Source organism: Aedes aegypti, chromosome 2, assembly GCF_002204515.2.
Source record: "Aedes aegypti strain LVP_AGWG chromosome 2, AaegL5.0 Primary Assembly, whole genome shotgun sequence".
NCBI lineage: Eukaryota > Metazoa > Arthropoda > Insecta > Diptera > Culicidae > Aedes > Aedes aegypti.
This window is the reverse complement of record NC_035108.1, coordinates 423,007,507-423,019,841: the sequence shown is the minus strand read 5'-3', so window position 1 is coordinate 423,019,841 and position 12,335 is coordinate 423,007,507. Positions and strand designations below refer to the sequence as shown.

Genomic DNA, 12,335 nt, shown 5'->3' with positions numbered 1-12,335 from the left:
ATGATTTTGAGAAGAATCCTGAGATAATTCGGAGAAGAATCCTGAGAGAATTCTGAGAAGAATCCTGAGAGGATTTTGAGAAGAATCCTGAGAGGATTCTGAGAAGAATCCTAAGGGAATTCTGAGAAGAATCCTAAGGGAATTCTGAGAAGAATCCTAAGAGCATTCTGAGAAGAATCCTAAGAGCATTCTGAGAAGAATCCTAAGAGGATTCTGAGAAGAATCCTAAGAGGATTCTGAGAAGAATCCTAAGAGGATTCTGAGAAGAATCCTAAGAGGATTCTGAGAAGAATCCTAAGAGGATTCTGAGAAGAATCCTAAGAGGATTCTGAGAAGAATCCTAAGAAATCCTAAGAGGATTCTGAGAAGAATCCTAAGGGAATTCTGAGAAGAATCCTAAGAGGATTCTGAGAAGAATCCTAAGAGGATTCTGAGAAGAATCCTAAGAGGATTCTGAGAAGAATCCTAAGAGGATTCTGAGAAGAATCCTAAGAGGATTCTGAGAAGAATCCTAAGAGGATTCTGAGAAGAATCCTAAGAGGATTCTGAGAAGAATCCTGAGAGGATTCTGAGAAGAATCCTAAGAGGATTCTGAGAAGAATCCTAAGAGGATTATGAGATGAATCCTGAGAGGATTCTGAGAAGAATCCTAAGAGGATTCTGAGAAGAATCCTAAGAGGATTCTGAGAAGAATCCTAAGAGGATTCTGAGAAGAATCCTAAGAGGATTCTGAGAAGAATCCTAAGAGGATTCTGAGAAGAATCCTAAGAGGATTCTGAGAAGAATCCTAAGAGGATTCTGAGAAGAATCCTAAGAGGATTATGAGATGAATCCTGAGAGGATTCTGAGAAGAATCCTAAGAGGATTCTGAGAAGAATCCTAAGAGGATTCTGAGAAGAATCCTAAGAGGATTCTGAGAAGAATCCTAAGAGGATTCTGAGAAGAATCCTAAGAGGATTCTGAGAAGAATCCTAAGAGGATTCTGAGAAGAATCCTAAGAGGATTCTGAGAAAAATCCTAAGAGGTTTCTGAGAAGAATCCTAAGAGGTTTCTGAGAAGAATCCTAAGAGGATTCTGAGAAGGATCCTAAGAGGATTCTGAGAAGAATCCTTAGAGGATTCTGAGAAGAATCCTTAGAGGATTCTGAGAAAAATACTGAGATGTATCATGAAAGGATTCTAAGAATAATTCTGAGAGGATTCTTAAAGAAGATTCTGAGAGGTTTCTGAGAGGATTCTGAGAAGAATCCTGAGAGGATTCTGAGAAGAATCCTAACGGAATTCTGAGAAGAATCCTAACGGGATTCTGAGAAAATAATCCTGAGAGGATTCTGAGAAGAATCCTGCGAGGATTCTAAAATGAATCCTGACAGGATTCTGAGATGGTACTGAGATGATTTTGAGAAGAATCCTGAGATAATTCTGAGAAGAATCCTGAGAGAATTCTGAGAAGAATCCTGAGAGGATTTTGAGAAGAATCCTGAGAGGATTCTGAGAAAAATCCTGAGAGGATTCTGAGAAAAATCCTAAGAGGATTCTGATAAAAATCCTCAGAGGATTCTGAGAATCCTGAATCCTTAGAGGATTCTTAGGAAAGAATCTTCAAAGGATTCTGAGAAGACTCCTAAGAAGGTTCTGATAAAAATCCTGAGTGGTTTCTGAAAAGTACCATGAGAGGATTCTGAGAAGAATTCTGAGAGGATTCTGAGAAGAATCCTGAGAGGATTCTGAGAAGAATCCTGAGAGGATTCTGAGAAGAATCCTGCGAGGATTCTGAGAAGATTCTGAGAAGAATCCTGGGAGGATTCTGAGAAGAATCCTGAGAGAATTCTGAAAAAAGAATCCTGAGAGAATTCCGAAAAAAGAATCCTGAGAGGATTCTAAAAAGAATCCTAAGAGGATTCTGAAAAGAATCCTCAGAGGATTCTGAAAAGAATCCTAAGAGGGTTCTGATAAAAATCCTGAGAGGTTTCTGAGAAGAATTCTGACAGGATTATGAGAAGAATTCTGAGAGGATTCTGAGATGATTCTGCAAAGAATCTTGAGAGGATTGTGAAAAGAATCCTGAGAGGATTCTGAGAAGAAATCTAAAAGGATTCTGAAAAGAATCCTGAGAGGATTCTGAGGAGAGTTCTGAGAGAATTCTGAGAAGAATCCTGAGAGGATTCTGAAAAGAATCCTGAGAAGATTCTGAGAAGAGTCCTGAGAGGATTCTGAGAGGTATCCTGAGAGGATTCTGATAAAAATTCTGAGAAAAGAATCCTGAGAGGATTCTGAGAAACAACCTGCGAGGATTCTGAGATGAATCCTGACAGGATTCTGAAAAGATACTGAGAGGATTCTGAGAAAACACCTGAGAGGATTCTGAGAACAATCCTGAGAGCATTCTGAAAATAATCCTAAGAGTATTCTGAGAAGAATCCTGAGAGGATTCTGAGAAGAATCCTGAGCGGATTATGAAAAGAATCCTGAGTGGATTCTGAGAAGACACCTGAGAGGATTCTGAAAAGAATCCTGAGATGATTCTGCAAAGAATCTTGAGAGGATTCTGAAAAGAATCCTGAGATTTTATCATTTTTATTAAGTACATTGATGTTATAGTTTATGCACATTTTATGTCCTGAACTGATAAAAGGATAGAAATAATTGATGAATACGTGTGCCGTGAGCTAGGAAGGAACAATTCGAGCTGCTGTAGCAAACCAACGCGCAAAACAGGTAAAATAAATTGTTGCATTCTTAAAATCGAATCCACGCCGTTCGTGACAATCTGAACTTCTTCCCGCTTCCCCGTTGCCCTTTTATCGCGTTCATGCTCCTATGACCATTTAGGGCCTCGTCCTAAGCATACCTACCATTTCGATCCGAAGCTAGTTCTCTGTAGGGCTGGGTATGTTGAGCGTGCCGGGAAGTCGGTGGTCGGTGCTATCAAAAGGTGATAAAGTAAATTGCTTTATTGATGCGACTTTCGCGTAAATTCTCACGTCCAATCGATGCCGGGTCAGCCTATCACCGGATAGCACAATTTAATTTGCATTCTATCCGTATCCCGGACCAGACCCGGTAGATTGGCTAGAGGAGAGTATTCACCGATTCGAAGTCTACGTAGTAATGGTCGTTACCAACTGCTGCTGTTCGTGTGCATCAGCGATAAGGTTGGTTGATTTAGGAACGATATATAAAACGATGAGTGGGTTGGTGGTGATCAAAATAGTGCACAGCTTATTAAACCGAACGGCGACGTTAACTCGCTGAACGGGGAATCGATGCTTGGCACAGTGGCGGGCCTCCATGCAAAAGTCGGACAAAACCTAAATTTACGTTTAAAAATTCCTGGAAAATCTATTATCCAGTAATGCTGAAATTTTCTCAGTTTTGTTCATGGACGTAGCCAGAGGGGCATAGGGGGCGGTGACCTCCTCCCCTCTTGGCAACGAAAATAAAATCAAATAGTTTTCTACGATATATTGTTTGTATTTCTCAAATATTGTTTTCAGTATAAAATTTCGTCATGATAGACTGGATACTTTGATAATTCATGGGGTTGGGTGATGGTGGTTCTGGGGTTGAGCAAATTTACTTTCAAAGTTCCCTACGTTGTGTGGTGCTGAGTTGTGTGCTTCGTGAGATTTTGAATCCTTACTTTAAATAATTTGTAATGAAAACTCCACGATTTATTCCCGCACAAAATTAACGACAAATTTATTGATGGATTCTAAAGCTCGCGCGCGTATGGTTGGCCTTATTTATTGTTTGGCTATTGGTTGACTACTGGCTATATATTCGATCTGCATGTTACTACGGACCAATCGTTGTACTTTGTGTTGCATGTGTTGTGTTAAGTGTTCATTTTTTGTATGTGTTCAAATAATATTTGAGTCTGTCTTATTTTAGAACAGTTACAGCTGTTTTTAGGGTGGCCAATAAAAGTTCCAACTTGCATGATTAGCTACACAACACTACAACACTACAACAAAGCTGCGCGTAGTATTTGACGCTCTGTGAAAACCCACGTCCAGCTTTTCGCTCAACGACAAAGTGATGGCCTGTAGTTCAAGACGCCCTCGTTTCGATTGACGCTCGATTCCGCTTGCACCGGGTCGGCATTGTGGCCGCCGTTTTCCCTGAGTAAAATTTTTTCTCAGGATTGCTCCAAATATTCAAACAAGAATACTTCCAAAGATGCATCAGGAATAAATTCATAGATTTTTTCAGGTTTTTTCTATTTCTCACTCCAGGTTTTACTATATCTGAATACATATTAGAACACCAAAACAAAATCATCATCATAAATAAAATGAAATTTCTGAACGTATTGTTACTTGGGTGTTATAAGTTTTTGTAAGAGATATCAGGAAAAAAACCGAAGAAATCCTTGCAGGAATTTCCTTGGAAAACCTGAAGTATTTCTAGAAGGAATTCCTTAAGAAACAAAAAGATGTGTTTTCAAGCGATCTTGGGAAAATTTATGTGATAATCTCTGAATGCACTTTTAGGGAATTCTTTGAAATTTTATTTGAATAAATTACAAGTGAAAATTCTATAAAGAATCCTTAATTAAATTTTACAGAAATACCTCTATGAGAACTTTTTAAAAATCCTTCATGGCATTCATGGTCATGAAACTTATAGTCGAGTCCCAGAATGATTATCAGGAGTAATATCTAAAGGAATATCTTGACAATATCTCGAGAAAACAGTTTTATGAAATTTTAAAGATTTCCTCGAAAAATCCTTAATTAATTGCTCAACTTGACAGAGACAGAAATCTGTGAAACAAAACTAATAATCATAAAATTCATGATTTCATGCATTGTTTTTTTTTTTCAATGCAACCAAATTATCCGGAGTATAAACTGCTAACAAACCCTTGAAAACTCTACCGGAATCTCTAGACATTTTTCTGTGGAATTACGTCTCGGATTTATTAAAAGAATTATTCCGAGATTCCTGAAGAAATTCTGGAGTTATTCCTGGGAGACTGTTCTGGTGAAATCTATCTTAGGGAGCTCTTGGAGGAACTGAATAGAATTCTTATATCCCGTTTAAGTAACTGGCTAGGCCAGTGAATGGAAACTCTACCAATTGAATCTCCATGCTTTTTCTAATTTAAAATTTTTCAACGCGTTGGTCCGTCTTAACCAACAGATTGAATAGAGATGCATTTCGGATTCCACTTTGCTAACTGTGAAAGAAAAAGGAGGGTTTCAAGAAGGGTCTTCATAGTTTATTGTTTCAGGCAAAAAGGGTGCAGACCCAAGCAACCAATAGTTCGGATTTTACTTGATTGGCGAACTCAAAAGTTCCAATTTAGTTCAAATTTAGTTCCATGGAACTTTATTGTTGATTGAAAAGACGCGTAGTCTGCAATCAGAACTTAATTCTCAAAGAGGTACTGTATTTATCCAACACCAAGCATGGGAAAATTCACTCACTCACCCGAACGCCACCGATAAAAAATTGCAAACAAATTGCTGCTACCGAACACTCAATGATAGCTGAACCGTACTGGGTGGAGTGTACCATGAAAGCGTCGGAACCGATTGTGTAAAAGCGAGAATCGGAAGGAACACGAAGAGAAGTGAATACCAATACACTTGTATCTGCGAGGCACGAGTGAACGCATTTAGCATCCATTCGCCGAATGCATTAACCCATATCCGCCCAGCGTCCTAAAAATAGGACAGAAGCCCCGAACGCCCAGCGTCCTATAAATAGGACAGTACTTGTAGTGCAAATATCTTGAAAATAAAGAGGTTTAGGAGAAAACTGTCTTCTGCAAAGTTGATCACAGGACTGCTGACTTCCACTTGGTAACTATTTTAATTCAGAATTAACTCACCAGGTGGCGCACAGACGCCAACAAATGTCGCATTTATAAGCAACATATGAAACAACTTTCCAGCGTACAAATATTTGCTTCGTTTATATCTCAGTCCAGCGATGAGATACAAAATTGGTGTCTTCGACAAAGTTGAACAACTAAATAATACCTATTCGCATAGAACCTTATAAATTCGGAAAACACTCCCAAGATGGCGCTAGTGAGCTAAAGCTTTATTTGCTTATATCTTAGCCCAGTTATGAAATACAAAAATGGTGTCTTCGACAAAGTTGAATAACTAAATAATACCTATTCGCATAGAACCTTATAAATGCGGAAAACACTCCCAAGATGGCGCTAGTGAGCTAAAGCTTTATTTGCTTATATCTTAGCCCAGTTATGAAATACAAAAATGGTGTCTTCGACAAAGTTGAATAACTAAATAATACCTATTCGCATAGAACCTTATAAATGCGGAAAACACTCCCAAGATTGCGCTAGTGAGCTAAAGCTTTATTTGCTTATATCTTAGCCCAGTTATGAAATACAAAAATGGTGTCTTCGACAAAGTTGAACAAGTAAATAATACCTATTCGCATAGAACCTTATAAATGCGGAAAACACTCCCAAGATGGCGCTAGTGAGCTAAAGCTTTATTTGCTTATATCTTAGCCCAGTTATGAAATACAAAAATGGTGTCTTCGACAAAGTTGAATAACTAAATAATACCTATTCGCATAGAACCTTATAAATGCGGAAAACACTCCCAAGATGGCGCTAGTGAGCTAAAGCTTTATTTGCTTACATCTTAGCCCAGTTATGAGATACAAAGATGGTGTCTTCTACAAAGTTGAACAACTAAATAATACCTATTCGCATAGAACCTTATAAATTCGGAAAACACTCCCAAGATGGCGCTAGTGAGCTAAAGCTTTATTTGCTTATATCTTAGCTCAGTTATGAGATACAAAAATGGTGTCTTCGACAAAGTTGAATAACTAAATAATACCTATTTGCATAGAATCTTATAAATTCGGAAAACACTCCCAAGATGGCGCTAGTGAGCTAAAGCTTTATTTGCTTATATCTTAGCCCAGTTATGAGATACAAAGATGGTGTCTTCGACAAAGTTGAACAACTAAATAATACCTATTCGCATAGAATTTTATAAATTCGGAAAACACTCCCAAGATGGCGCTAGTGAGCCAAAACTTTATTTGCTTTTATCTTAGTTCAGTTATGAGATACAAAATTGGTGTCTTCGACAAAGTTGAATAACTAAATAATACCTATTCGCATAGAACCTTATAAATGCGGAAAACACTCCCAAGATGGCGCTAGTGAGCTAAAGCTTTATTTGCTTACATCTTAGCCCAGTTATGAGATACAAAGATGGTGTCTTCTACAAAGTTGAACAACTAAATAATACCTATTCGCATAGAACCTTATAAATTCGGAAAACACTCCCAAGATGGCGCTAGTGAGCCAAAACTTTATTTGCTTTTATCTTAGTTCAGTTATGAGATACAAAATTGGTGTCTTCGACAAAGTTGAACAACTAAATAATACCTATTCGCATAGAACCTTATAAATGCGGAAAACACTCCCAAGATTGCGCTAGTGAGCTAAAGCTTTATTTGCTTATATCTTAGCCCAGTTATGAAATACAAAAATGGTGTCTTCGACAAAGTTGAACAAGTAAATAATACCTATTCGCATAGAACCTTATAAATGCGGAAAACACTCCCAAGATGGCGCTAGTGAGCTAAAGCTTTATTTGCTTATATCTTAGCCCAGTTATGAAATACAAAAATGGTGTCTTCGACAAAGTTGAATAACTAAATAATACCTATTCGCATAGAACCTTATAAATGCGGAAAACACTCCCAAGATTGCGCTAGTGAGCTAAAGCTTTATTTGCTTATATCTTAGCCCAGTTATGAAATACAAAAATGGTGTCTTCGACAAAGTTGAACAAGTAAATAATACCTATTCGCATAGAACCTTATAAATGCGGAAAACACTCCCAAGATGGCGCTAGTGAGCTAAAGCTTTATTTGCTTATATCTTAGCCCAGTTATGAAATACAAAAATGGTGTCTTCGACAAAGTTGAATAACTAAATAATACCTATTCGCATAGAACCTTATAAATGCGGAAAACACTCCCAAGATGGCGCTAGTGAGCTAAAGCTTTATTTGCTTACATCTTAGCCCAGTTATGAGATACAAAGATGGTGTCTTCTACAAAGTTGAACAACTAAATAATACCTATTCGCATAGAACCTTATAAATTCGGAAAACACTCCCAAGATGGCGCTAGTGAGCTAAAGCTTTATTTGCTTATATCTTAGCTCAGTTATGAGATACAAAAATGGTGTCTTCGACAAAGTTGAATAACTAAATAATACCTATTTGCATAGAATCTTATAAATTCGGAAAACACTCCCAAGATGGCGCTAGTGAGCTAAAGCTTTATTTGCTTATATCTTAGCCCAGTTATGAGATACAAAGATGGTGTCTTCGACAAAGTTGAACAACTAAATAATACCTATTCGCATAGAATTTTATAAATTCGGAAAACACTCCCAAGATGGCGCTAGTGAGCCAAAACTTTATTTGCTTTTATCTTAGTTCAGTTATGAGATACAAAATTGGTGTCTTCGATGAAGTTGATCAACTAAATGAGAACTATTTGACTAAAACCTTATTTGTACGGAAAACACTCAAAAGATGGCGCTAATGGTCGAACATTTTGATTGTTTATATCTCAGTTCAGTGATGATTTACAACATTGGTGTCTTCGACAAATGTGTTCAACTGAATGAGATCTATTCGCCCGAAAACTTATTAGTTCGGAAAACATTCACTAGATTGAGCTAGTGGGCAAATATTGTATTTGCTTGCATCTAAGTTCTGTTATGAGATACAAAATTGTTGTCTTCGACAATGTTGAACAACTAAATGATACTTAGTCACATAAAACCTTGTAACACTCACAAGATGGCGCTAGTGGGCAAAGATTTTATTTGATAATATCTCAGGCAAGTGATTAGATACAAAGTTTGTATAATGGACAATGTTGAACAACTAAATGAGCTAGTAAGTGAAAAAGTAGCGTGATCAGTTAGAGTAAATGAAAAGTGCCGCGATCGGTTAGTTCTGTCTGATCTTTCGACCTTGACGCTTGCTCCTACGGGGGCCAGCGACGAGGGCAGGATCAAACATACACGGAGAAAAACGAATATACTAGTTAGTGTACGTTATATTATTTTCTCAATATTATCGGTTTTTAATCTTTGAGAAGCTTATTATTTTATACCTTGCCAAGCTTATCCGTGATTTATTTTTCGTCGTGCTTATATAGTGAAATACGCTAATCTTGGGACTTTTCAAAATATAATTTCATTTTGTTCGGTTCGGTATCGAAATCACATTGTGTTATGAAGCTTTTTTTTCGAATAATACGCGCTATAGCAATATATTTTGCAATCCAACTTTTATTTAAATACAGTTTTCTGTGTCTTGAAGTGATGCCTAAAAAGAATAACTAATATATGGAGAAGAAAATGCCCGAAGCCATAAACATAGTTTTCAGCAGTTGTGGCGTGCTCAGCCCTCATCAGAGGACGCCCATCATCAAGGGACATTTGTCTCAGGGAGCTTACCGCAGGAGGAGATTAGAAGTTACGAATTTGGTGAAATTGGATTCAATAATTACGATAAGGTTAGTTCATTTCATCATAATCATATCGGTATTTCATCATCATTCAAACTTTTCCAGATTATTTTGTGGGAGAGTATCAATCCGGTCGTCGTGAGCGATTCGTAAACAACTGCTTCAAGTATGTAGGAAGATTATTGTGATCAACGCTGGACAGATTGGAAGAAACCTTAACCATGAGTAGCAGACACATACACCACATATTAATGAAATGGAAATAAATGCGTTGCTTTAAAAAATCAACTTTCTTACATTTTCATTGCGTTTGTTTACAGAAATTGAAAAGAATGGCTTATTTTATTCATTGTAAATGATTTTAAAACTTTAAGCATTATATGCATAATTCTCGAAAAATCATTTACTGATATAAAATTCGTTTATACTAAGCAATGCTTAAATCATTTAAATGCATTTGAATGAGTGAATAAACCGAATATGGTTTTAGAATGGTATTTAACCAATCTAGTATACATATTTTAAGGCGTGTATCGCTCGTCGGTCTAGTAAGTGAAAAAGTGGCGTGATCGGTTAGTTCTTTTTGATCCTTTGAACTTGACGCTTGCTGCTGGGCAGTGCGTCAAGAGAGCCAAGTTTTTTTTCCTTTTCGGGTCGCGCGCCTATTTTTTTCTGAGTGCTTTTATATAGCCGAGCAAAACGAGTGAGGCTGAGAGTGGATTGTGGCTGCACAGTGAAGGATAAAGGATCAATTAGTGAGCTCGTTTCAGAACAGAACACCCCTTTTTACCTTTATTTTTGTAATAAAAAAAAAACTTTGAATGGTTTGACACTACAAGTGTAGACTTGCGAAAGGTTCACTTTATTCAACAAACTTTGGATGGTTCGCCACTGTAAGTGTCGGCATAAGAATAAGAGTGTTCTATGATGTTCCAACCAATCGAGTTTTTTGTTTCTTTTCAAATAAGTAAAATATAATAACACATGCTTTCGTCCTGACAGCTGTAGGAATGTTACATTTAGGTATTTGTTCAACAAACTTTGAATGGTTCGTCACATCAAGTGTCGGCATAATTTTCCACTACATAGAAATTGTTCATATCAAATGAAAATATTATATATAAAAATAAGCATGTATATATCTCACAAATCATTATTTATCATGGTCTAAACGCTTATCGAAGTGAATCCTGTGACCCAACGATCCTTCCCATTAACAAACATCCCTCCCAGTAACCTTTGTGGAGATGCAGAGGCAAACACGATCTCCAAATAGCAAAGGTTACACACTAACATTCCTTCCCCCAATCCCACCTGACTACAAGGACGTGGCCGGCGCCGTTATTGACCCTGTATAAATAGAGGCACTGAATTATGCACATTGAAGAAGATTATGGCCAATCCCAGCCGAACTTCTAATTGATTCTTTGTGCATTTTCACTGACTTCGGTCAATCACGGAATAGCAACCATTGATATGTGTAGTCAGTCTAAGCTAAGCTAAGCTAAGCTGGACAATGTTGAACAACTAAATGAATCCTATTCGTCTAAAACCATATTAGTTCGAAAAACACTCACAAGGTAGCGCTAGTGGTCAAATATTTTATTTTTTCTTTATCAGTCCAGCGATGAGACTGAAAAAAATTGAACTCTCGAAATTGGTATCTTCGACAAAAGTGCTCAACTAAATGGGATCTATTCGCCCAAGAAACATAGTAGTTTGGAAAATTCTCCCAAGGTGGCGCTAGTAGACAAAATATTATTTGCTTTTATCTCAATCTAGAGATTGGATACGAAGTTAGCGTTTTTTGACAAAGTTGGAGATCTGAATGAGACCTATTCGCCTGAAAACTTATTACTTTGGAAATCACCTAAATGGCACTACTGGGGCACACATTTTATTCGCTTATATATCAGTCCACTGATTAAATAAAAAAAAAAAACTATTCGCCTAAAACCTTCTTAGTTCGGAAGTCATACTCATGATTGTAGTCCAGTGATGAAAAATTTGGTATGTGGAAAACGATAATCAACTAAAGGAGATATTTTCGCAAAAAAAAAACATATTAGCTGGGAATTGCTATTATGTGCGAAACATCAAGGAAACAACCAATAAGAAAACCTAGATCAAAACAATGGATACTTACTATCGATTCGAGCAACAATCGCTTATTTCGGATGCAATGCTCCTTACATTTTTAGATGAACCTTGACACCATTAAGATCTTTTGATCTTTTGAAGGAAGTGAAGAACGAAAAAACCAACAAATTGACTTATCCATCCATGAACTGAACTCCAAGGGTGAAGGGCGGCTGTCAAATGAGAGTAAAATTGAATAGCCGTCAACCTAAGTCCAGAACCAGTTTTATGACTTAAAGGTGGAAAAGTAAAAATTATTATTCGCAAAATTACAGGTAATAAATGCGCTTGAAAGATATTGTTTCAAGCAGTTATTTACTACGCGCTACTGCAGTGCAATGTTGCCAATTTAATCAGAAAATTGTACTTTATTCCCAAAATGAATGTTTTCGAGAAAATTGATTACGCTTTCACCATTTTCACCACCAGGTCGTAGTTTTGTATGGTTGTTTACTTTTGAAAACCAGCGACGCGTTGAGGTAGCAGTAAAGAGCCTTCCTTGCTGAACTCACTCGGACCAAGAATTGTGACTTTTGAGCGGGCACGCTTCAGTATGCTCCCCAGGTATTCTGGCCAGCTCTAGTGTCAAAATCTTGGACCGCGTGGATTCGGTTCTATCGGTGAATAAGACTATATGCATCAGTGTTGCAGTAATTTCAACGATATAGCCGAATAATGTTAGCTTCAAATATTCAC

At 37.2% G+C, this 12,335-nt stretch overlaps 1 long non-coding RNA gene across 1 annotated transcript; it reads left to right on the top strand.

The window, feature by feature from the left end:
* The first annotated feature begins 9,435 nt into the window (after window positions 1-9,435).
* Window positions 9,436-9,788, top strand: LOC110676033. The gene is made up of 2 exons (XR_002500017.1): window positions 9,436-9,548; window positions 9,606-9,788. It is a non-coding gene; the product is annotated as an uncharacterized LOC110676033 (long non-coding RNA).
* Window positions 9,789-12,335: the final 2,547 nt, after the last annotated feature.